The sequence below is a fragment of the Dermochelys coriacea genome, chromosome 19, assembly GCF_009764565.3.
Source record: "Dermochelys coriacea isolate rDerCor1 chromosome 19, rDerCor1.pri.v4, whole genome shotgun sequence".
NCBI classification, from domain to species: domain Eukaryota; kingdom Metazoa; phylum Chordata; order Testudines; family Dermochelyidae; genus Dermochelys; species Dermochelys coriacea.
The window spans coordinates 11,161,207-11,185,758 of NC_050086.2; the positions used below are offsets into that span (position 1 = coordinate 11,161,207).

Sequence of the window (24,552 nt, forward strand, 5' to 3'; positions counted from 1 at the left end):
CTGGGCCCCCTGCTCACAGCCGGTGAAAGTCCCCGCTGCCAAGGTGGTGCCCCCGCCCAGCCCACCATGAATATGCCAGAGGAAGCCGGTCCCAGGAGCCGCACAAGGGCCGCTATTGAGCCAGCTAGTGCGCCGTGAAGATGCTATCTGTCCTCACGTGCCCGCCCCCAGTTGAGCCAGCGTGGGGCTGGCCTGCTGCCAGACCCACTGCACAGGAGCACCCATTGTTGGGGAGGGCCCCTCTGGGGCAAGCCGGCTGGATCCCCCCTCCCCCCCCAGCGTTCAGTTCCGGCAGCTGAGCCGGGGAGGGGAGGGGAAGCTGGTCTCCCCACCTGTCAGGGACACAGTGAGACGGAACAGCTGAGAAGAGGAACAAGAAACTGGTTGTGGTTGGGCCACGAAAAAGCTGGTGAAAGAAATCCTTGCACGGAGCATCCCTCCGAGCTACCTGAGCTAGGACGGGACATTGCAAGCAGCAGCTCCAGTGCCCCGGCTTCACCTGCCACAGCCCCCCCAGCCCCTTCCCCTCACCCGCCACAGCCCCTCTTGGCCCTCCTCCACCACAAAAGCGCAGCCAGAGCTCGATCTCCCCACTGCGGCCCCCCATCAGCATCCTCTCCTCAGAGGCTTCACGCAGCCGGTGTAGGTCAGGGCTCCAGTCACTGGGCAGGAACGAAACCTGCACCCGTGCCTCCGTGCCTGCTGCAGACGGCTGTCTGTCATGCCAGCCCTGGACCGGTCTACTCCCCCGCACCTGGCCAGCGGGGGGTTGTCTGAATGCCACGGGCCTTTCATTGCAGTGCAGACATTGATGAGTCCACATGGGAGCCGGCAGCAGCCGCACCAGCTACAGCAGACATACCCACGCTAGCTCTGAATGAGTTAGTGCACTAAAAAGTGCCCTCATCTGAATCCCTGGGAACCTACTTGGGCTGCAAGCCCATCCCGTCCCTCACGTTGCCATGGGCTAGGACAGGTACCTGAGCTGGAAATTCACCTCCAGCTCCACTGCAGATGTACCCAGGGTGTCTGTTCAGTGCCCAGCACAGGAGGCCCTGATCTCACCAGGGGCATGAGGTGTTACTGTCATACAGATCATAACCCCCCACCCACACACTATCTTCAACACTGTAGAGCCTACAGTACCTGGCTCTGGGGTTTCTAAGGTGCCCACTACCATAAGATCCAAGTGACAGCCCTATTCCAGGGCAGAATGATGGGATGAAATAAAGTACACAACAGGGACAGGTAGGTTATACAGCCGGACGGATCCAAGAGTGCTTTGCAGGCAGTGGGGCAGACTCTGCTCTGTGTCACGTAAGCGATGGGTTCCCTGTGGATTCCAGTCCTTACAGGGCTTTGCTCCCCCACGGGTGAGCTGCAGCCTTTCCTAGGTGAGCTGCCTCCACCATCCTGTTCTAGTGACCTCAGCCAATGGTGGGAAGGGTAGAATTATTTCCCCATTTGGGCCCTCAGGTAGTTACCTCTGCCCATATGAGGCCAGGAATAGCACCCCCTCTGTGGGGAAGGGGCCAGGAGCTCTCTTATAGGATCTTTGTTCCAGATCTGATTGGTAAGACCCTGACTTGTAAGGACAGAGGAGCATCCTACTCGGGCACTGGTCCAGGAGAGACTGAGGAAGGGGCATGCTGTGGGCTGAGTGACTAACGCTTCCTCGATGACCTCAGTTTCTACTTGGAGACCTCCCAACCCAGGGATAACCAGCCCAATGCCATGTAGCTCAAGAGCTGCCAAGAGCGACCACAGGAAGCAGGATAGCTGCAGTTCATCTGTATGCCGACACAGATGGCACCCCCTTCGAAGCCATCCCCACACCTTTTCTGGCTTTCTCTGTGGCTGAGCCTGCTCGTTCACATCTTCCCCTTTAAATCACGTATCCCTCCGACTGCCCCCTTACCATCTGTGCTCGCACACCCTACCCAACTGCTTAGGGCCTCGGGTCAGGCACCCCACCCACACTGAACCTTACATTGAGAGTGGTATCCCCCTATGCCACACGCATTGCAAGGATCACGCCATTAGCCTCAGGATGCCAGGACTGGGAACTGACCGGAGAGTTTCCTGCACGTTGGCCCAGAGCAAGCTATGCCCAGTTGCTCTCTCACCTTTCTGGGCCAGAAGCATCTTGCTTGCCAGAGAATCTGGAGCAGGATGCTGGTGAAAGCATCTCAGCATGGCTGGTAAATAGCCTATCAAGGCTTCTTTTTCTGCCTGGGCTCAGGGTGATTTCAGGTTCGGATACGTTGCAAATTGCCAGGCTCAGAAACTCCTGCCAAGCCCTATTGGGCTCTTGCACACCGGTTGGGCCCGGTTCTTGCTAAGCAGCTCCCTGGCTCTCGGACACATTCGTGGGCTGGGCAGGGAAATCTCACCTCCCACTTTGAAAGCAACACATTCCGGCTGGAAAATAAATGAGATCCTCTTCCCCCAGCCCTCACTGTGAGGAGAGGAGAAGGGAGGGCCCTGCTGGCCCATGGCATCATGCGGACGGACAGGGATGGCTATGCACGGAGGATGCTGCGCTCCAGTCCTGCCGTGCCATAGAAGAGCACATCCCGTAGAGGCACATCTTGCAGGGAGGAAGAAATCATTTCTCAGACTCCTTCTCTGCCGAGCTCTGTGGCTGACAGCGTATCCTGCCATCACGGCCCCTCCACACATTGCTAATCCCACTGCCAGCGGCTGGGCTTGCCCAGTAATTAAAGGTAATAGTAATCGGAATCCTATTGAAAGCACCAGAAGGCTAAAAATAGCCAGCACCGGAGCCTATTGTTCGCGCTGCAGCCATGACGGGAGGAGGGCCTGACTTCCACCGCGTTTCCCTTTGAGAGACCCCAGCAGGCCTGCTGGCCCCGGCAGGGGCTGCATAGCCACAGTATGTCATGGGCACAGCCTCTGCACAATGGCCGGGGAAGGGCTGCTCAGCCTAGGGGTGCAGTAACCACAAAGAGGCAGTCCGGGGCTTTGGCTGCTAATCATGCACCCAGCTCCCCGCAAGTGCAGCATGCCAGGGGCTTCCAGGCCAAGGAGGACAAGGCTGGTGCTTTGCCTTCCTCCGCATCCCAAGGGCAACCAAGTGGGACGGCTCAAGGGATGGGAGGCAGAGCCTTTCAGCTCCGGGCCGCTGATTGAAACCCAGTTCAGCCATCGCTATAAGCTGGCACTTCTGGGTAACTGCTCAGTGGCACATGAGAGACAAGTCGGCAGGTCTCACTCCAGTTCCCAGTGGAAGCCAGAGCCCCACAGTGAGATGTGCTATCCCACTGAGCCACCAAGCAGAAGGCAGCCCCGGTGCTGGCTCAACCGGCACAAGCCTTTGCCAACATGACCTAGAAGGGTGAGAGTAGAGAGTTCATCCTCCAGCCGTTGGCCTCAGGGCCAAGCCTGCCACCTGCACCGGCAGCTTTTGTAGTATGCACATTGGCCATTCGTCCAGAGATCTGCATTGAGACGCACCTGCCACATCACCACCGCCACCTAGCGCCACTGCTGGATTTGACCCAGTCAGGTGGACATGAAAAGCCCTGCGAAGTCCGTCACCAGTCCAGTCCCACTGATCTCTTCGCTTTGATTATTTTATTAATTGGGAAAAGCTGTCCTGATCCCCGCAGAGCACAGGGGAATTAAGAAGCTACAGTTCAATCAGAGAAGAAGAGTGCTGACCACTGGGGAAGAGACCCTGCCCCCCCTCCATACACACACACACACACACACACACACTCTGCAGTGGGCTACCCACTGCAGACCCAATTGTGTTCCATCCTCAAGCCACTTCTTGGAATACAGTTTCAAATTGCATCAGGGTAAACTCAGCCGTTCTGTCTTGTATGGTAGATAACTTGAGTAACAGGCATTGTAAGGGGCTGTCTTTTGAACAAGATCTTAAAAATAGAGGTCTTGTCTGCCTTGCATGGATTTTAAAATCCTGGTGTCCTTAATTTGATTTCTCCTCCACTTATTACCATGAAACATATAGCTGCTGTCCTCCACTCCAGAGATAGCTGCATTGTATGGATGCTGAATATTCTGAGATGAACAGCACTATCTTTATACATTTCAGAGTAGCCACACGGTTTGGAGGGGGAAAATAAGGACATTTTCTCTCTGTAATTTAAAAAGGGGCACTGGTAGGCTAACAGCGTAATATAGCTGTTAAAAACCTCACATTTCATCTGCTACATTACCAGTAATGACATCTCCAACAATGAAAGTAGCCTAGTCACTTTCAGTTTTCTTTATAGTAAATTTCTAGTCAGTCAGTTTCCTTTTCCAGTTCTCATGCATTGGACTTGGGTTTTCGTTACTACAGATAAGGCTAAAGTATCTATTTAACTCCAACTCCGATGCCTAACAAACACTTGGCAAAAAGCACATCTTTGTTAAAGAATCATCATTCCCCCTTCCTTCAATTAAGGTATGAGAACTTGCCTCTGAAACCTCCAGGGTGTCCCTCCATTAAAGTAGGGCTGATCACACATGACATTCCTAACATATCAAAGGTAACATACAAGCAAGAAACAAAATCCAAAAGCCTTAAAAGATGTATGAACCTAAACTTCCTGACATAGTGGTTCTTTAAGAGAGGATCTAGCAGAGTGACTTTTAGACCTTGACATGGTGCTGACTCCAAAGTGAGCTGTAGCTCACGAAAGCTTATGCTCTAATAAATTTGTTAGTCTCTAAGGTGCCACAAGTACTCCTTTTCTTTTAACCAAAAGTCGGGAACCCACAATCAGGGCACCCGCAGACACTGTCAAAATAACTTGGCATAAGTGATTTCCTCAAATCAGTTGCAGAATTAGGACAAGAACTCAGGAGTCCTGATTACCAGCCCCCAGCTCGAACCCCTGGAATCAATAAAACAAATGCTGTTCTCAGTGATGTTGGTCTAGGCACAGCGTGATGTCACCAAAAGTCAGTGGAGTGGCTCCAAATTGACACCAGTGGACTGGGTATTCCTGGGTTCTAATCCCAGCTCTGACGCTGACTTGCTAGGTGACACAGGACAGGTTACTGCAAATCCTTGCCTCAGTTTCCCCATTTGCTGGGTTAATGATGCTCTGGAGTGCTGTGAGCATTACTTAATGCTTTTTTGGGAGTACTAAGTGTTCTGGGGTCATGATTTGCAGAAGGTCAGAGGCTGTGTGCAACTGTGCAAGCAAATCTGGCATTTGCACATGCAAATTGTTATTTATTCATGCTTACGGTAAAGCCTAGGATCCTGGTCACAGACCAGGGCCCCGTTGTGCTAGACGCTGTACAAACACAGTGCAAAGAGATGGTCCCTGTTCCAAAGTGCTTACTCCAGTTAGGAAGCTAACTGCGTGTTTGCAGGCAGATGCTGGGCATTTTCGTGCACGGCCCCAGGTACGCGGCCTTTTTAAAATGAGACGCATTTAAGATCTTTGTCTCCTTCTCAGACACGAATCCACAGGCTCCCTGCAAGACTTGCCTTCCAGTGCTTGAATGCGGACCAGTGAACCTTACCCACGCGCGGCGGTGGTGGTGGTGGTGGTTGCAGGGTGGGCGAAGCAGCCCGCTTCCTGCTGTGGGGTGAAGGGGGCTGGCTGGCTTGCAGCTCCAATTCCAGGGCAGGAGGAAGGAGCTGGCTGAGCATTCAGACAGGTGTGCGGCCAGCCCAAGAGGCAGCAGCCCGGCACCAAGCGGGTCTCAGGAACTGTTCCAGCACCCTGAACAGAGATGGCAGCTCGGGCTGCAATCTGTGCATGCAGGCAGCCTGCTCCGCAGAGAGCTGGCCAAGCGGGGAGCTGTCACAACTCCAGCAGGTCTCACCTCCCACAGTTGCACCCTGGCTCTGTGATCCGAGTGCGAAGTCGAGAGCGTAGCGCTGTGAGAAAGGGAGGGTGTGGGCTGAGGGAGGAGGGTGCTGAGCCTTCCCAGAAGCTGTCGGCTGAGTTTGGTCTCCTCCGTGCAAAATACTTCCCCCAAAGAGAATGGAGCTTGGGGAGTAGCAGGACAATAAAGGAGATGCTTCCCCCAATGCCCAGTGACTTCAGGGCAGGGATCCTTCCGGGGTTACTCAGGATGCAGGAAGGGTACAAGTAGAGGACGAGAACGGGCATTGAAAAGCACCAGGCTTCCCCCTCCAGCTATAATGCACTATTCTTGCCCCTTATGGAACACCCCATCGTATCCACGAGGCACCGGTGGCATCCTCAGCCAGAGCGCACTGCCCAACTTGCCCAGCACGCCACGGCCCCAGAATACACTGTGCTGCCCGAGACCACAGCAGGCCAGGGCTAGCCTTCAGTTACGCGCCTGCGATCCTGCTGGCTTACCCAGAAAGGGGTGCAGGGCGCAGTGGAGAGGGGGAAGAGCCCAGCAAGCCTGTGCAAACAGCGCTCCTTGCCCCGCAACAGGAGAGCAGCCTGGGAGCCGGAGCAGACGTGGGGTGGGAAGGTTTAGTCCCGTGAGCTGTGCCTCTGGGTACGGAGACAGCCCTCCTCTCTGGGGCAGGGTGGGGGGCACAGAGACACTAGTGCATTCCCCTCTACTTAGCAACGAGGATGGGTGAACCAGGGTGACCAGAAATGGCGCAAGGGCCAGTGTAGACAGGACTGAGCTGTTTCCATGGCTGGCTCAAGAGCAGATGCTTGCAGGAGTGGTGGAATGGGGGGAGGTTCGTAGGCAAGGGGCCCAGTCACCTCCCTGTGAGAAAGAGGCACACGAAGTGAAAGTGGGCCCATGGCGCAGTGAGGGGGCAGGTGCAGTCGCTGCAGCACTGTGGGACAGAGAGGAAGCCACACCATTCCGGTCCCACATGCTCAGCTCACAGAGGAAGCTGGGTGGGAACCAGTAAGGGGTAGGGGGAGGGAAGGCTTTAGAGCCGCCCGAAGAGGGGAATCCCAGGGCTGCCTTGAGAGCCAAGCTCTGGAGCGGGGTGGGGAGGAGAGGTGCTTTAGGGGAGATCACAGCTTGGCGGATGGAGGGCTGGATGCAGGGCTAAGTTGAGATCCAGCCCTCCTGGGCCAAAAAGCCCGGCCTCGTAGCATTTGGGGGGAGCGACTCTCGAGGCAACAAGAGGGCTCTGGGGCGCACCTCCCCCACTTGGCTGGTTCATCTTAGTTTTCCAGCCACAGCAGTCAACATGCTCGGGGCCCATCTGCCCCAGATCCCTAGGAACAGAGCCTCCCGCTACCTCTCGGTCAGCCACGGGGAGGCAGGCAGGCGCCGACAAAGGAGATGGGGCAAACAGCAGGAGAGCTCTGCCCTGCACCCCCAGGAGTTCAGCAGGCTGATTAGCTATGGGGCTTGCTGCACAAAGGGGAGTGGGGGTAGGGAAGGGTATACATGGGGAGCCACGAAGGCCAGGCCAGGGAAACCATGCACAGAGAACTCAGTGCACCCAAAAGCACATCAGTTTGGTGGCCCAGGCCACCCGCGGGCTGGAGTCTGGCTGTCATCAGCCCAGGTCTCATGCTACCAGGGTGGATAGGGCCAAATGCTGCTCTCAGCTACACCAGAGCAACCCCACCCAAAATCAATGCAAGAGCAGGAGGGATGGTGCCACGCTTGGGGAACGGGGGGTTGGGGGGGGAGCATGCTGGCAGGACTACCCCTCCCCCACAGCCTGTTCCCCGCACGGCCCACACCCTTTGGATCTGGATGGGCGGCTGGTGCCCCCAGGTACACCAGCACCACCGCAGAGTGGGGGAGAGAGATCATGCAATAAAACCCACAGGCTGAAATCAACATGCTGCACACATATTACCCAGTGTCCAGAGCACACGCTGCCACCCAACAAACAGCCCCATGGCAGCGTTATCACCCCCACACAGACCCCCCACGCCAGCCTCGCCTCACAGAGTCATGTCTGGGCCAAGAGAAACCGAGAACGCCGATGCGTTCGGGAGCCGCTTCCCTGCTCAACTCAGAGCCCAGCAAGCTCCCTACCGCCCCCCGGCCCAGCCGTGGATCTCCACGGCCCAGACTTTTAAAAAGGTAAATTACCTTTTGACGTCTGGCCTCAAGGGCTGAACGGAGCGAGAGGCAGGTGGGATCATTAGCCCCCTCTTGCCACTGGGGAAAACAAGGCATGGCAAATAGACAACTTGGCTGAGGTCACATGGTGAGCCAGGAACAGAACCCATCACCCTGTTACCCTCCCCTTTCCAGGGCAGCCAGGGAAAATTATGGGGCTTTGGGAATAGCCTTTAGGGTTTCCTTCCTTGCATCAACGACCTGTTTCTCCAGTCTTCACAGCACCCAGTGCCACATTCAGGACGCATTAGACAGCTGCCTGGGTGGGTGGACATAGACACATGGAAAGTGTGTGTTACATTAACTAGTTAGCAAGAGAAATGGATGGGCAGCCCCCTGTGCGGTCAGTACCTGAGAGGCTGGTGCCCTAGACAATTCCAGCGTATAGATCTGGCCAATGGCTCAGGCTGCAAGGGCAGATATGTCCATCTGGTAACCAAAGGAGTTAGAGAAGGGAGCAGTAGGCTGGAGACCAGACCAGGTCCTTTCCTGCAGAGCCTGCACAGCTCGGGGGGGGGGGGTCTCCTGCTGCCAAGTGTCCTAGTCTGAACCCAGCCTATAGTGACAGTATCCTTTGCCATTGGACGGCCCTTGGTGAAACACTGAGGTCGCTGGGTCTCCAGCTGGTCCCTTGTGGGCATGTGCCCCTATTATACCCTTTGGCCTCTTGCTGAAAATCCCCAGACAGACAGACTCAAGGGCTGGCTAGCCACAAAAGCTGCACTGATCTCCCATTTCCTCGGCCTGCTACGGAGGAGACATCTAGGGACAAGGCATTGTTTTACCAGGGATTCCTTCCTATGGGCTGCTCTTCATTCCCCAAGATGGAAATGCAACTTCCAGCCCCTGGGGGAGGTGACTGCCTCTCTTCGTGCAGGGAACAGGGAGAAGAAAAGCTGGACCCACTCCCTTCCCTGGCCTTCTGCTTCCCCCTTGCTCCTAAACAGCCTGGCGAGGTCTATGAACCTGGCACACCAGGGATGGCTGCACATTACAGTAACCACACTGCTGAGCAACAGCAGGGCCTGACATAAAGCACGGGCGTTCATGTAGCAGAGTGGCAAAGTGCGGTTCAGATCCCCACCTCTGGGATCCACATCAGAGCTGGCCCTTTAGTTCAAGTAAGAGAGGCCCGTGCTTTGGGGCCAGACGTCCCAGGTTCAGTCCCGGCCAGCGATGGAACTGTAGGGTCGCTGCACAGAAACGAACACTCCTTCAGAGCCTGCCTTGCTCCGCTTCTTGCCGAGTCCGGGCTGGCTGGCTGTTAGGGAAATACCTAGGGGTGTGCAGCGGGAGGCCAGTCGCACCTATACAACAGTTGCTGTGGTGTGTGCAGGGACAATGTCACGGCCTCATTCCTAAAGATCCCCCTCAGCACGAGCCTCAGGGCTGGGAGTGGGCTGCTGGCCGAGCTTGGATCTACAGGTGGGTGGGACTCAGCATTTACCCCTGAGGAAAAGAAGGGGGGAAATTGTCCCAAAAACATCAAGGAGGAAGGGGGGGGGGAAATAAAAAAAATCAGGGCTTGAGAAAAACTCAGAGAAACACACAAGTAAGACCTGCAGGGAGTTTTATAGGCCAGCCCAGGCTTTCTTGCCCCTCTGTCCCAGCTAAACTGCATGGGAGAAGCCTAGGACCCAGCACTGCGCTCAGCGACGTGTGTGTACACAGCTACTTCCGTTCTCCCCCTCCCCCGCATAACTACAGCGCGCTCGTGCGACAGACCGCAGCTTAGCAGAGCCTCGGTGAGCCCACAAATGCTTTTTCTGCTGCATAACTCTCCAGCCCGCCCCCCGCCCCGACTGACCCAAAGGTCTCGCACCATCCCGGCGTGGGAAGGATTCTTAGTTTTAGCAGATCTGAGACAGCAGAGTTTGAACCCAGACCACCCCGAAATCTGGGGTGTCCATGTTTGGGACTCATCTAAGGAAGCCATGTTCTCGCTAAAGCCCACTGCTCCTTTAAGGCAGAAGAATTTCTGGGCTTCCCATCACCTCACTGCCCTCAGGATCTCACGCCACACCTGGTCCTGAGCACCCAGCCCAGGCTAAACTCCCCCCAAAGTCCAGAGGGGCTGTGGCTGAGTATGAGGTGTGGGACAGCCTTCTTCTTTACGTAGAAGGCAGCAATCCCTTCCTTGAGAGGGAGGCAGGCCTAGTGGTTAGGGCAGGAGACAGGGAGTCAGGACTCCTGGGTTGTGCTCTGACCTCTAACAGTGGCTCACTGGGTGACTTTAGGCAAATCACTCAACTTCAGAGACTTGTTCCCCACCCACCATGAAATGGGTTCCATAATCCCTGCCGCTCCCAGAGGGGCCTGCATGGCTCCATCCCCACATGTTCATAGAGCGCTTGGAGCTCCCTGCTCTCACCAGGTGCTTTTCCTCACTCTGGTCCAGGTCAACGCGTGATTCTGTTCTATCGAGATTCTCGCACCATGCTCATAATGTCAGAGGATCACAAGGACCCCTTCCCTGGGGTTCAACCCGCATGACCACCATGACTCATGCACCCACCTTTGTTGTTAGCTTGTCCTTCCACCCTCTATTTATTCACTGAATCCTAGATTGTGAGCTCTCTGGGACAGTAACTGTCTTTTTTCTTACTTGTTTGCAAGTGCCTAGCACATCAGGACCCTGATCCCTGAGGGGGTCCTAAGACCCTACTGCAATAGAAACAACAACAAAAATTATCAGCAAGGTAACAAAATTCCACTTAAACCTTCGCCCTCCACTTGGCTGTTCCTGGAGTTCCTCCCTCCAGACTGCTCAGCCCACGCCCTGAATCATCTCTGTAGAGAACCCCTTGGACAGGAAGTATGACTTTGTGGTTAAGGCACTGGACTGGGATGCAGGAGATCTGGGGCCAGTTCTCTGATTCACCAAGGATTTCATGTGTGACCCTGACCAAGTGAGGGAATCGCTCTGGGCCTCAACACCTGATCTGTAAAATGGGAAGATATTACCGTTCTTTCACTCTTTGCCTGTTTAGACTGAGCTCTTTGGGGCAGGGACTGTCTCTCACAGTGTCTGTGCGCATCTGGCACAAAGAGGGCTCAGTCTCAGATGGAGCCCCCCCATGGGCTACCATCCCCCTCAGTTCTGCATTCACTAATGAGGAATCTGCTCCTGTGAATCTCCACTACCCACTTTGCCCTTCATCAGCCAGGATACCTACTACCAGTGTGGGAGGTTTCAAGCAGACTCTGCCAGCCTGTTCCAGTCAGCAGGGAAGTACTAGCCACCCGGCTATTATTCTAGAGGCTCTGCTGTGGGCGTAGGGAAGGGGACGATATCAGGTGGAACAAGGATAAGGATTTTTGAGCGAGGCGGGAGTTCATTCAAAACAGCAGCAAATTGAATGAGGAAGAGGGTGAAACCCGGGAAAGGAGAACTTGACCCAAAGAGGAGCGGTTCTCAGGGTGGAAATAAGTAAGAGCTTTAGTAATGGGCAGAGGGACTCCCCACAGCCAGTATTTGCCATCCCAGCCCTGGCCTCAAGTTGTATCTTTCTGTCCCAGCTGGCTGTCACCACCTGACAGCTGATCTGTGACCTCCATAGGAAATAAGGTGGCAGCAGCCCTTGGCCTGGCATCACCTGGAGCTCTTATTGGCAGCCTGAGCAGAGGAGCAAACGGGTCACAGGGACATCCCCCTTAGTGCTCCTGGAAGGCATTCTGTTCATGTCAGGCAGCCAGAAGCTCACCCTGCTGCTGCACCTGTCCCTAAACAGGCAAGGAGCGTCTGCAGTGTAAACAGAGTGACTCCAGGGGAGTCAACGGGGCTACCCTAGTGTACCCGAGGGGCCGGAGGTCTCCTTCCCTGGAGGAGCCGTGACACCTTTGTTGCACGGATGCTGCCAACAACTGTTCCCTGTGTTGCGTCCCCGAGTCACCACAAGCCCACGGCTCAAAGGAGCGCCCCTTCTGCGGGCGAAGGGGACAAGGGCAGGGTGGCGTCAAGCCTTTCGCCCCCAGGACCACGGCCCTCCCCTGGGGGACAGACCCTGATCGTGCAACAGCGTGAGACCACAGCATCCGCAAAAGGGACCAGCCTGGGTCGCCAAAGGTCAGCATCTGAGCCCTGGCAAACGTCAGGTGCTGAGCGTCTGATCCGGGCCCATTAAACACAGCCCCGTGACACACAGAATAATCCAGAGGCGCACCCCCTTCCAACAAGAAAGAGGAAGTGCACTATTAGTAAGGGCCTAAAGGAAAAGCACATTACAGGGGTAGCCATGGTAACCTCTTGCCACCCCCCCCTCATCCCTTCCTCTCGCCTGCTGGCTGGGAAAAGCAGGATTTCCGCAGGAAGAAGAGCAATTCCCGGATCTGAGGGGCTGTGAGGGAGGAGGAAATCGGCCTAGGGGAGCAGGGGGGATGCACAATTACAATCCAGAACCGGGCCCAGAGCGGGGAGGGGAAGCGAGCCCCCTTCCCCACAGGCGGGGGGGGGGGGGGAAACGGACTTAGACAGGAAGCTGCAAGTTCCTGCTCCCAGCTGAGCCACCACCAGGAGTTAGTGCAGAGAAATAAACTCAGAAAAAACGGGACCAGAGACTGAGCTGAAGGCCCCTTTCCCAGACACAGAGTCAGCATCCCTGCGGGGGCCCTTGGGATGCCGCTCCCAGAGTTAACCCCCCCCCCCCCACACACACACACACAGAGCCAGGGGACAGGGATGCGTGGGGTTGGTTCCAAGGACGAGTCGTCTAAGTGGCTGGGGATGGGGGGGGGGGTCACCTTGCAAGCATTTTCCTGGCGGGGGGCGGTTTGCCGATACAGCCACCCCCCCCCCCCCCCGAAAGGGTAAAATCATCTGAACTGCGAGGACTAAAGGGGTGTCTCCTGCCCGGGCATAGCCATAATAACAGGGCTGCCATCCGAATCATGGCCGGAAGGAAAGTGACACCCCCTTCATCCACCCCCCCAGGTCCAGACCAGGCAGGAAAACAAGCCGTTTGCTTGTGCAACCTCCTTCTGGTGCTGCTGCCCATTAAGACCTAGCAAAGCGGAGCGGGGGCTTCGCTCCCCTCTGGCCCAACCGCGCCGGGGGCTAGGCCGGATTTACACGGGGGTCGGGGGGGGGGGATCGGGGCGGCGGAGCCAGGAATTAAGCGAGCCTCGTTTGTTTCACCCGGGGAGAGCCCTAGGCAGCCCCCGGGGGTGGCAAGGAGGTCGCCTTCCTTCCTCCCCCGCATCCACGAACGGGGGGGTGGGGGGGAGCCTCGGGCAGAGGGGCGGCAGCCCCCCGGAGAAGGGGGGGGAGACACCAGCCCCCCCCAGCGTTCCTTATCCTTCCCCCCCTCCCCTCCATCCATCCCCCTCCTCCGCATCGCGCCGCAGCTCCCGGAGCGCGATGCCCAGCCGAGGGGGATTCCGACAGATCCCCCCGCCCATGCCCGCTTCCTGCGGGGAATCAGGGAGACCTCACCCCCCCCCTTCCCTCCAGCTCGCTGGCTTCAAACACACGCAGCCCCCGCCGCCTCCCTCCGTGCCCCCCCCCCGGCTCTGGCTGCGCCCCTCCCCGGGACTCGCCTTACCTTTGGCGCCTGCCGCGCGGCTCCAGCCTGCGGGCACCGGGCTGATCGGCCCCTTGGCAGGGGCAGGGCAGGGCACAGCGCGCTGGAGGGTGCCTGCCTGTTTCCCTGTCTCCTCGGTCCTTCTTACTGGCGTGCAGCCCGCCGCCAGCCCCCTTCTGCTGCTCCCCCCCCCGCTTAGCAAGGCTTCATTGGGCGAGTGGGAGCCAGAGAGCTCCGGGCTGTGAGCTTCACTCGTCCCAGCAAACCCCCCTCAGCTGGTGGACGAGCCCCCGCCGCTCGGTTCCACCCCGTCATTGATTGCTGCCGCCGGGGGTTCTGTCAATCAGGAGCTTCTCATGGGGGGGGGGGTGGAAAGTCCTTCCTGAGCACACACCACCCCAATCACCTCCGGCTGCCCTCGGCAGGGGCAGATCGCAGCGCTCCTAACCCCTCCCTGCCCCACATCTCCCCTGACCCGCGGGTCACTGGGGAGCTGCAGCTCTAGGGTCCCGCCGACCTGGCCTGGCCGGTATCTTCTGAGGGCGAAGGGAATTCAGGCGACCCAGCACTGGGCATTGGCCACAGCTAGTGGGGGCGGGGGGAGTGCCTGCCAATCAAACCATTCCAGGGTGTGGCTATATCAAAAATGAATAGATGGGGCGGGGGGGCTGAAGATATCCTAGTGCCACCTGTTAATGCGACCTCTGGGCACCTAGTAGGATGACCGGACAGCAAGTGTGAAAAATCAGGACGGGGTAGAGGGGAATGGGAGCCTAAGTAAGAAAAAGCCCCAAATATTGGGACTGTCCCTATAAAATCGGGACATCTGGTCACCCTAGCACCTAGACCCAGCTCCTCAAAGGGATCCAGACCCCTAACTCCCATTGATTTCAAATGCATTAAAAAATCCCACGGATTTCAATGGGGGTTAGGCAGGATCAGACTCACTAGCCCAGCTGTCTCTACTCTAGGAGCCAGCACCCACTGCAAGAAACCCCACAATGGGTAACTGTGAAATAACCTACTCATAGGGTCCTCTTAATGCCAGATAGTTAGTGGCTGAAAGGTGAAGTGACTCCTCTAAGATTGCTGAGCAGGTCAGTGACCCCCATGATTCCCAATCTAGTGCCCAACCCACCTGGCTTGACCCCTTGTGAGAGCACGGGCTGAATGAGCTAAGGGGACTCCCCTCTCCACTTGTTACTAGAGGACACGCCGCTGGCACAGGTTTGAGGCACAAGAGTGGGGGGCAGCACCCGGCGGGAGCTTGCCCAGGTGTGGTGCCCGTCCTGTAGAGAGCTGGGTGAATAACAGGGTCTCTCGGTTCACTGGTGATTCCAAAAGATTTAAAAAAAAAAAAGTTTCAGGTTGAACCAAAACCAAAAGCACTGGAGATTTTCAGCAAATCGAGGAGTCCAAAAACAATGTCAGCTCAGGCTTTGTTGGACCCAAAATGAAACGTTTCGTTTGGATTTTGAGCATTTTCAGTGATCAACAGTAAAATGGACGGACATTTCAAAGCAAAAAGTCACCTTGAATCAAACCCTTTTGATATTTCCTGAATTTGTTTTTTTAATTATTTTTTTTCCCAGCCAAAACAATTTGGCAAAACTGACACAATTCACAAAACGTTTTGGAGTCACCAAATCTGCATTTTTTGCCAGAAAAAAAAAGTTTCCATAGAAATATTTTACTCAGCTCTAACTCTGCAGGTAACAAACTGTACTTCTGCAGTCGATTTCAGTCCAGCTTCTGTCATGAGCACTAAGGCCCAGATTTCAGTGAAAGCTAGGAGCCTGAATACCTTTGAGCATCTGGATCTAAACTCATTAAAGCCAACCTGTCATAAATATAGGGGGAAGGGTAGCAACCTTTATGTATGCAGTAGCATAAAATCCCTCCTTGGCAGCTGAACTAGTTCAGAGTGGGGTGGGAGAACCCTGACATGGTGTTAGTGGTGGGATTTTATGCTACTGCATACATAAAGGTTGCTACCCTTCCCCTTATATTTATGACACAACCCAAAGTCCATAACAAAGTGGTACAAACCACTCCCAAGCACTAATGCAATTTTTCCGCTCCCACTCAGGAAATGGGGTATCTTTCCTCCAAAGAAATATGGGAGGTGGGGGGGAAGGGAACTAATTCAAAACTGAACGGAGGATGAAATCTCCCCCGCTCTCCAGGAGAGAGGCTGTACAAAGGGGACTCACTGCTTAAGGGGACTTTCAGGATGCAGATGCTTGGGCTGGTTCTCAGCACAGTGGGGGTGGGGTGATATCACTCAGAGAGGGCATGGAAAACAAGACCTTCATTGCACAATACAACCATCACCATCACAAATCAGTATTGCATCTTTCCCCCAGCAGAATCTCAACATGCTTTGTATGCCCATCTCTGCGCTGCAGCCACCACTGGGGTGGAATGCAGCTGTTCTGTGTTAGCAGCCAGGCAATGGTTATCTCTGGAGGGGAAGTGCAAAAGGATTTTCTTAGCCAGGACAGCAGTGGGAAGGTAGGTGTTCACCCAACTTCAGCCCTGACCAGCTTCACACCTCTGCAGGAAGTGCCTCTGGGGTTTTGATGAGTGCAAGGCCCCCAGGAGCCTTTTTGCACAGCTCTCTCCAAAGGCTTCCGGCAGCATAGCAGCCCCTGGGCAGTTCAGAATCTGCCCGGAAGGAAGGACACCACCTGCTGAATTGCCACCAGTGGTCCCCGCAGCACCAAGGTTCAACCTGGCAGTTTTCCAGTCAGGCATTAACCAGGCCCAGCTCTGCTTAGCACATGGGAGCTGGGACTGTCACAGCCAACACCTGGATGCTGGAGAAAACCAGTGAAAACTCCAGAGGCACTTCTGCAGAGGTGTGAAGCTTGTCAGAGCTGCAGTTCAGTAACCACTTGGATGCTGGAGAAAACCAGTGAAAACACTCAGGCTGGAGCCCAGAGCTGCACTACAGCAAACAGCTCCCATCCAGGAAGCCCCAATCTTAGACATGCCGACACCCCAACACAGACACACCCCAAGGACCCAGCGTTAGCAATCCCAGCCTCCAAAATGCCACACTCAGAGGGGAGACCCTGCTGGCTTTAGGGGAGCCACTCTTGAGTTGCGAGGAGAATCAGGCCATTAGAAAACCAACAGAGCCAGGTGTGACTCCCACTGCACTGGGTGTCAGGTCACCCGGGTCCTATTCCCTGCTCTGCCATTGACTAGCTGTGGGACCTTGGACAAGTTACATCCCTCCTCTGTGACTCGGTTTCCCTTCCTGCTCTTTCTCTGTCTTGTCTATTAGATTGTCAGCTGTTTGGGGCAGGGACTCTTACTATGGGCACATTATCGCTGTAATGCTCAGGAGCACCAGTCACGGACCAGGCCCCCATTGTGCAAGGCGCTGTACATTTTTATTGCCATTAGGTGTATTACGGTAATTCCTAGGTGCCTCAGTCATGGACCAGACCCCCATTGTGGTAGGTACTGTACATTTTTATTGCTATTAGGTGTATAACAGTAATTCCTAGGTAATTCATGGACCAAGACCCTGTTGCACTAGGCGCTGCACAAAACTCAGCACAAAAAGAAGGGCCCTACCCCCAGGGGCTAGCAGTCGATGCAGTAGGAAACAACGCCCCAGGGGTGTGCATGGCGGGGCTCTGTGTGCATAGCTCCTGCCTTCCTTTTGCTCCACTTCCCCCCCACCCCCATTTCTCTGCAGGGGGGCTGTGGGTGGGCCGGTGAGGTCCCCTCTCCGCAACATTGCCCCATGGCCTGGGCCCGTGTGAAATTCCAGGCAGGCGGTCACACGGCTTGGAGCCGTGTTAACTCGAAGGCAGCCCAGCTCCGTTGTGAACTGCAGAGCCAGGGGAAGGGGCAGCTGTCCCACTCAGACCCAGGGGCTGCCCCTTCCCTGGGGTTGCTCCAAACTCACGGTGCCTTGTGGGGCAGTCCAGGGAAAACTCTGGAAGGGGCTCTTTTGGGGAGAAGGGGGTTAAGGGAAAGGGCTCCCCCCCCCCACAGCCCTGCAGGACTCCTCTGCTCCCAGCAGGAGGAGATTCGAATCGCTTGTCTGGGATGGGTAACTGAAAGAGGTGGCTGGTGCATGACCCCACAGCCGGACTCACCAGGCTCCCTCTTGGAAATAAGGCTCCGCTGACAGCTGGAGGGGCTTTGATCTCTCCGATGAACACTGTCCATCTGGGGGAAAGGTGAACTCTGAGCAGGTGCCCTCACCTGCCTGCACCAGGAGCTTCTGAAAGGCCAGGTGCAGTTGCGGAGGGTGCCTGAGCCATGGCTCTCTTCCCCTGTCCCAGATGGGGGCTGTTTGTTTCATTCACTAATAGAATCATCGGAGGAGACAGAGTGGAGACACCAGTCTGACCCCACTGGCTTTGGGTTATATCCCTGAGTTATACCTGTCTGAGTGAGAAGAGAATCAGGCCATTAGAAAACCATCAGAGGCAGTGTGACCCCACTGCACTGGGTGTCAGGACACCTGAGTCCTATTTCCTGCTCTGCCACTGACTAGCTGAGTGACCTTAGACAAGTCACTTCCCCTCTCCATGCCTCAGTTTCCCCTCCTGCTCTTTGTCTGTCTGGCCTATTTAGATTGTCAGCGGTTTGGAGCAGGGGCGCTTACTATGGGCACATACAGTGCCTAGCACCCTGATCTATATTAGGTCCTAATCTGCTCCTCAATACTGCAGTAATGGGAGTACCTCAGATGCTTAAATATATTCAGCTTCACTACACCCTGGTGTGCTATTAGCCTCGTATCACAGCTAGGGAAACTGAGGCACAGAGCAACTAAGTGACTTGCCCAAGGTCAGCAGCAAAGCTGGGAACTGAACCCAGGTTGCCAGAGTCCCAGGTGAGACCACTAACCACTGGGCCATCCTTTCTCCTGAGTTCAGCTGGAGCCTCTTGATGGCTACACATAATTACTAATGACAGTAGCTCCTAAATCAGTGTTCATAACAAAGGATCCCAAAGCCCTTTGCAACCCAGGCACTCTGGAATCACCCCACATCACTCTGTGACACAGCACCTCGCCCTTGAGAGATTTTTTTAAATTCCGACTGTAGCAGAGGGAAGACGATGCCCAACCCCCTGTAGACCAAAAGGGGAGGGGATGACTGGGACATCCCGGGGAACATTATGGGGTGATGGGTGAGTTAGATTGCCTTAGGTCTCCTCCTACCCACGTACGGAACTGACCGGCTGTGGACGCACGGGGAGAATAGTCCGAACGCTCATTCTGCCAGCAGTGGGGTCAGGGAGGTGCATTGTTTGGCCAGCAGCATGCTCCCGATGTCACCCCATGTTCTGAGCCAGATGTGGTGTAAATGGGCGCTGGGTGCCACGGAGCCAAGCTGATTGACCCCAGCCTGGCCTTCTGACTTGGGTGCAGGGGATGTTCCGGTTCCATCCATGGGGAATAACTGGAGAGTAACAGGACTCAGCTCAAGAGTGTCAGCGCGTGTCTCGGGCCACAGCAGAGGAAAAGGGCACCTCAGAAAGCACTGAGTCGGGAGAGGCGGGGTGGGCTTGGGGCTAAGGCAGGGACCAGGCCTCCGGAGCAAGTCAGCGAGCTCCGAACAGTTCTACTAGAAGAGCTTCATGTGCTCGAATCAGCCTCCCAGCCTGCAGCCAGAGCCAAGAGGCTATGGACTAAACTCTCTGTTTATCCCTAGAGGCGGCACCTCCAGGGCAGGGCAGAGACCCACTGGCAGGACAACATAGGCAAAGCTGCATCCCCTGCTCGGTCCAGCTCTGGTCCCTTCCAGATGTGCTAAACTCCCTTTAAAAACACTCGGGGGCCCGGGGAACCATGGAGTCGGCATGGAAACCCAGGAGGATTGGCAGCTGGGCCAGGCTGTGAGCCTTTAGCTGTTCAGGAGAGGGCTTAGGCCTTGTGACTTGAAGGGGACAACAAGCAGGGGCTGCTCACCCCAGTTCTCCCCACTCAGCACCCCGAGGCCACTGGGAGGGAATGGGAGTGCGGGGAGGGGAAGCATTGCAAAACAGAAGTTGGCTGCAGTGTGAACAAACCAAGTCCCTGATTCTGTTTTTGGGCGAGCTGGGGAGAGGAACCTGCTGCTGATCAGCCTGAGGATGCTGCTAGCACTTACCACATTTCCAGCTTCAAAATAACCCCAGTGACCAGTGCTGTCTACATCCCCTCCCCCAGCCCAATTCTGGTTGCTGTCTCCCTGACTGCAGAGACGATCCAGCCTCCGGGACCAGAGCACGAGGCGCCGGGGTATTTTCGGCACTAATCAGGTGCTATTTTTTGCATGCCTGGTGGTTATTTTTAGGGGTGCGGTTTAAAGACCTGTATGGCAAATGTGATGCTGGTGCAAAGAGGCTCAGTACTGCTGCTACCTCATGAGCTCACAGTGAGGGATTCTGAGACCATCCCTTAGCCCTCCTGCCTATAGGGGTAGAATCATAGAAGATTAGGGTTGTAAGAGACCTCAGGAGGTATCTAGTCCAACCCCCTGCTCCAAGCAGGACCAACACCAACCAAATCATCCCAGCTAGGGCTTTGTCAAGCCAGACCTTAAAAACCTCTAAGGTAGCTAAAGGTTCAGGCTGAGTCCTCCCCTCAGACAGCATTTCTGGAGCATCAGCTTCTGCATTCACCTCCCTGTTCTATTTCCTATGTATCCGGCCCATTACCTCTGTGTCCTGTCCCTTGTTGCAGATGGCTGCCACTCTCCACTCCCGAGGTGGCTGCATTGCAGTGGTGCTGCAGCTGTGTATACCAAGGTGCTGGGATTTGCAAAGGACCCTGAGGCCAAGAATTTCAGACATGACTAGTGATCTGGGAGGTGCCTGAATTTTTGGGTCCCAACCTGAGTCACTGTAAAGGGACCTGGATTTCCAGAAAGAGCCCTCTGAAAAATCAGCCCCCTCGAAAGGTCTCCAGCTGGGAGCACAGAAGCTGAGGCCCCTGAAGTTAGTCAAGGTTGAAAATCTTGGAGGTGCCTGATTCCCCTAGGCACTTTAGCAAAGTGCTGCATGCCCTGAAGCTCCAGTTGACTGCAGGGTGCTCAGCACCTTTGCAAATCAGACCACTTATCAAGGGGCCTCAACAGGGACCAAGGAGTCTGCCGTTAGACCTCTGGGGTTGAAAACCTTGGCCCAGGTTTAGAAAGCGCGTTGGGATTGGAAAACCTGATAATAAACCTAAGATGGACACTAGAGTGGCTAGAAGAGACTATGAGATCATCTGGTACGACCTCTCGGATAGCAGCACGGGCCAGTTCATTCCACCCACATACCCCTATTGGGAGAGACCAAGGTGCCACCGATGCCCGGCAGCGCACTGCATCTCTTTGCTCAGCAGCGGACCCGTGAGCCTCGGTGGAATGGATGGCAAAGCAGGACCAGCGTCAATGTAGGCCCCATATTCAGCGGCTGGTGACTTAGCAGGCTTGGAGCTTGGCAGCAGGTCATAGGAGAGATCCCTTCTACTTCATGCCACACAACAGGAAGGGGCTGGACCTTCATTCACACAGGAAGGAGTTTGTGTTGCAACCGAGTTAACAGCTGGGGTGCATTGCAACATCCACTTGCAGGCAGCCTGCGATCTGCTGTGACAGGGAAGTCATGGGGAGGCAGGGGAAGGTGGGGTTCATTCGCCCCCCCCAAGGGCATGGTTGTCTACACACTCAGGAGCTGGCTATGCTAGGTGAACAAGTATTGCAGAAGGTTAGGCCTTGAGCTTGCAGCTGTGCAATGGCTTGGCACCTCACACTGCTGCTCCAGGCCTCGTACAAGCAGGTTGCCACAGCAGGGAGCCAGGATTTTGTTTGGCTCTGGGTCACACTGGTGTTGTCCACCGCACCCAGTGTGGATGAGACGCCACCGGCCTTCCAGGTGCACTGGGTCAGCCAGTTCTCCTAACTCCATCCCACACTCCATGGCTGCCTCCCAAACCTCCCAGCGACAGTGCAGGGCACTATGGGAGCAGCTCTGCTGCAGGAGCTGGGAGATCCCGCCGGGCTGGGATGCCCCATGGAAAGCGGTTGGATGCATGCCAGTTGGCGCTGGAATGCCCAGGGCCCTGAGTCTTCACCGCCCTGCCCTGTATGCCGGCATTTCCACTGTAAGTGCCATAGCCAGAGCTCACCACATGCTCTTCCCCGGGGTGGTGCTTTACTTCCCCTATACATGGGCACCGGAGGCTCCACAGCGGCGAATCAGGCCCCACACTTGTGGGTGGCATGGAGCAATGCTGGCAGCAGGAAGGGGTGCTGGTGGGGGAAGTGGGATCAGAGAGCCCAGCTGATCCCAGCCCTTTGTCCGAGACGAGTCCCTACGCTAATTTAGTCCTCAGTGGCATCACCCCCTCCCCAGAGCAGTTCTGAGGCCCTGTGTTTTCGATCAGCCCAGGCCAGGATTAGCTTTAACCCAAGCCAGGGGACGAGGCTGTGAGATGGCCCGATTTGTGGCTGCAGCATGTCCTAAGAAGAGCCATGTGCCTTCACTCCAATACAGCATCTGCGGCTGCCGCGAGGCAGCACCCCAAGGATGACCCACCCGGTGTTTGCGACTCAGCAGGTGCTATTCTCCTGTCCCCGTCCGCACTGACCGGCACCCCCAGCAGGCACGGAGCCGATTTGTGAAGGGTGTGGGAAGCGTCTGAGATGAAGAGGTGCCATTGTAGTCAGCAGATCCCTTCGCGCCAGCCTGTCCAGGCTCCTGCTGAGCTCTGGAGGGATTCTGGCTCTTCGGCATTGGGAACAAACCCTGTCTGGCTGCCCGTTTGTGCCTGGGAGCAGCACCGGTCAGTGAGCCACAGAGGACTACCTGGGGGACTGCCTAGCTGGGGTGGGGGATGGGGCAGCGTGCGTAGAGCAGGAACCCAACTAACCACTTGCTGCGTCTTATCAGTGACCCAGTCATCACGGGCTGCTCTGCACAAGACTGAGGAGAGGAGGGTGCATTTCCACCTCAGACACTTGCATGAGACCCAGGGCTGAGACTGGCCCAGCTTCCTCATTCAGCATCAGCTCCCTCGGCTGTGGTGACAGCACCGGAGCGCTGTGGGGCTGCAGTCTGGCTCAGGGGGAGCGTGTCAGGGAGGAGGCAAAGGGCAAGAGCCCGGTGCACTAACCGCCTCCCAGTGCAGTTCTGGCACCAGGGCCGTGTGATCTGTGGTGGGCGGCAGCTGGGCTTAAGGGACTGAAAGGAGTTTGGGAGTTCAGCAGGGAGCCATGGGACCCATTGGGCGTGACACATGGTGGCCAGCAGCTTTCAGCTTCGCGGGGTCACTCACAGCTGGCCTAGCACGCCCAGCGAGGGCTCACTCGGCCTTTCCGAAGGGCAAAGAGGGATATGGCTGCTCTCAGGTGGAGCTGGGGATGTGGGTGCTGCAGGGGTCCTGACTCAGACCCAGACAGAAGGCTGGCACGTTCACCAAGGGCATTGCTACATTCAGAGGCCACGAGCTACTGGGGAGATGGTACACACTCGGCACTGCCAAGGGGGGACGTGGCCAAGGGAGGACAGCCCTCACTCCCACGCCCAGAGACAGCAGCGATTGGCTGACATTCTGACATCACTGGAGGAATTGCCGTGTCCACTCAATCAGAAGAGAGCAACTGGCCCTTGTTGTCCCCTTTGGGTCTGGATGTGCTACTGTGCCTCAGTTTCCCTCTGGCTGGCCGCAAGAATGTGAGCTCTTTACTTCCAGCTGCAATGACTTCAGTCCTGGCCCCCAGCCTGGGGGAGGGAGAAGCTCATTTGTGAAGCGAGGAGCCCTTGCCCAGTTGATGACCGTCATGCAGACCCCCACACAACTGCCTTTCCAATGCCAGGCGCCTTCTTGGTTTATTAACACAAAGCAGCGTTAAGTCTTTTTCGTCCCTGCTCACCATGTCCTTTCTGGCCCTTTCGTGGGACACATTCATCACCCTGATCTTGGGGCTGTGATGCCTCTCCCCACCCCAGTCCCCTGTTGGTCTGGGTCCTGCCAGCTCTGCACAGGCTACCAGGCTCCACGCTCTTTCCCCTCTGCCAGTCTCTGGAGCGTCCATCCCTCGTCTCTCCTGCACAGAGCCAGACTCAATCGTCCTGCCTGATTCCTCAGTCGCAGGTTCTCCCTGGCGCCTAAGATTCCCACCGGCTGGTCTTCCGCGGGCTGTGTTCCCATAGCAGGCAGCCTAGGCCATGCACACGGGGGGAGGACAAGTGCTTTGTTGCAGGCTCCTAAGGGGGCGTTGCTGTTTCTGCTGCGCGCTCTGCTCTCTCCCAGTCTTCCTTGGCACGCAGTTCAGCCTCCTGGGACCCTTCCCCAGCCTACCTGGTCTTGCCTTGGCACAGCAGCCGCAGGGGTCCTTGTTCTGGGCAAGTCCCATTGCCTTTAGTGGCCATATTAATCATCTAGGGTCTCAACTAGTTTTACTTTGCATTAAAGTCACCCCCCAGCTCGAGTTGCGTCACCTTCACCCAGACCCCACAGAGGGCCTTGAACACCTGACGTGGCAGGTGAAATTTTGATCAGGGGGGTAGGGGGAGAAGACCTTAGGAACAGGTCTTGGCTGGCTGAAAAAGCAGCTTGAAGTGCCCAGGTGCGTGAGTCAGTCTGACCAAGGCTCTAGGGGCTGGGCTGGTTGGCTCTGGAGCTGATCGGCCCACGTGCCGAAATGAGCCCACTATAAGAGACGCCTGGCTCAGCTCAGAGGCAGGAAAGGCTCCACAGGGCTGCAGGAGATGCCTGGAATTTTGGTCTTGATTCACAGCCTCCTTGGCTTCCTCCCGCCCCTCGCTCCTGCTCCGCAGCCCCCTGCTATTCCAGCCCTGGGCCCACACAGCTCTGCCAATGCCCCTTGGGCCTGACTTGCCGCCCTGCTCCCCACAGGACTGCTAAGCCGAATAGCAAGTTAAATCTTGCAAAAGCATTGCCAGGCCTGTCCGTAGCAGCGCTGCCCCACCACCAAGGACCCGTCTGCTCCGCCACCCCTGCTCCGACTCACCCTCCCATCCTGGCACCCACTGCCTCATGCAG

The 24,552-nt window shown here is 56.1% G+C and overlaps 1 protein-coding gene across 7 annotated transcripts in view; it reads right to left on the reverse strand.

The window, feature by feature from the left end:
- Window positions 1-21,027, reverse strand: part of FGR (FGR proto-oncogene, Src family tyrosine kinase) — a 44,132-nt gene extending 23,105 nt beyond the window's left edge. For 2 of the 7 annotated variants that reach the window (XM_038377657.2, XM_038377655.2), the window contains exon 1: window positions 13,563-14,128. The gene's annotated coding sequence lies outside the window, so the exon portion shown is untranslated. Of the gene's footprint in view, window positions 1-5,508; window positions 5,741-13,562; window positions 14,129-20,821 lie in introns of those variants that run through there. The other 5 variants (XM_043506118.1, XM_043506115.1, XM_038377656.2 and 2 more) reach the window with 5 other exon arrangements.
- Window positions 21,028-24,552: the final 3,525 nt, after the last annotated feature.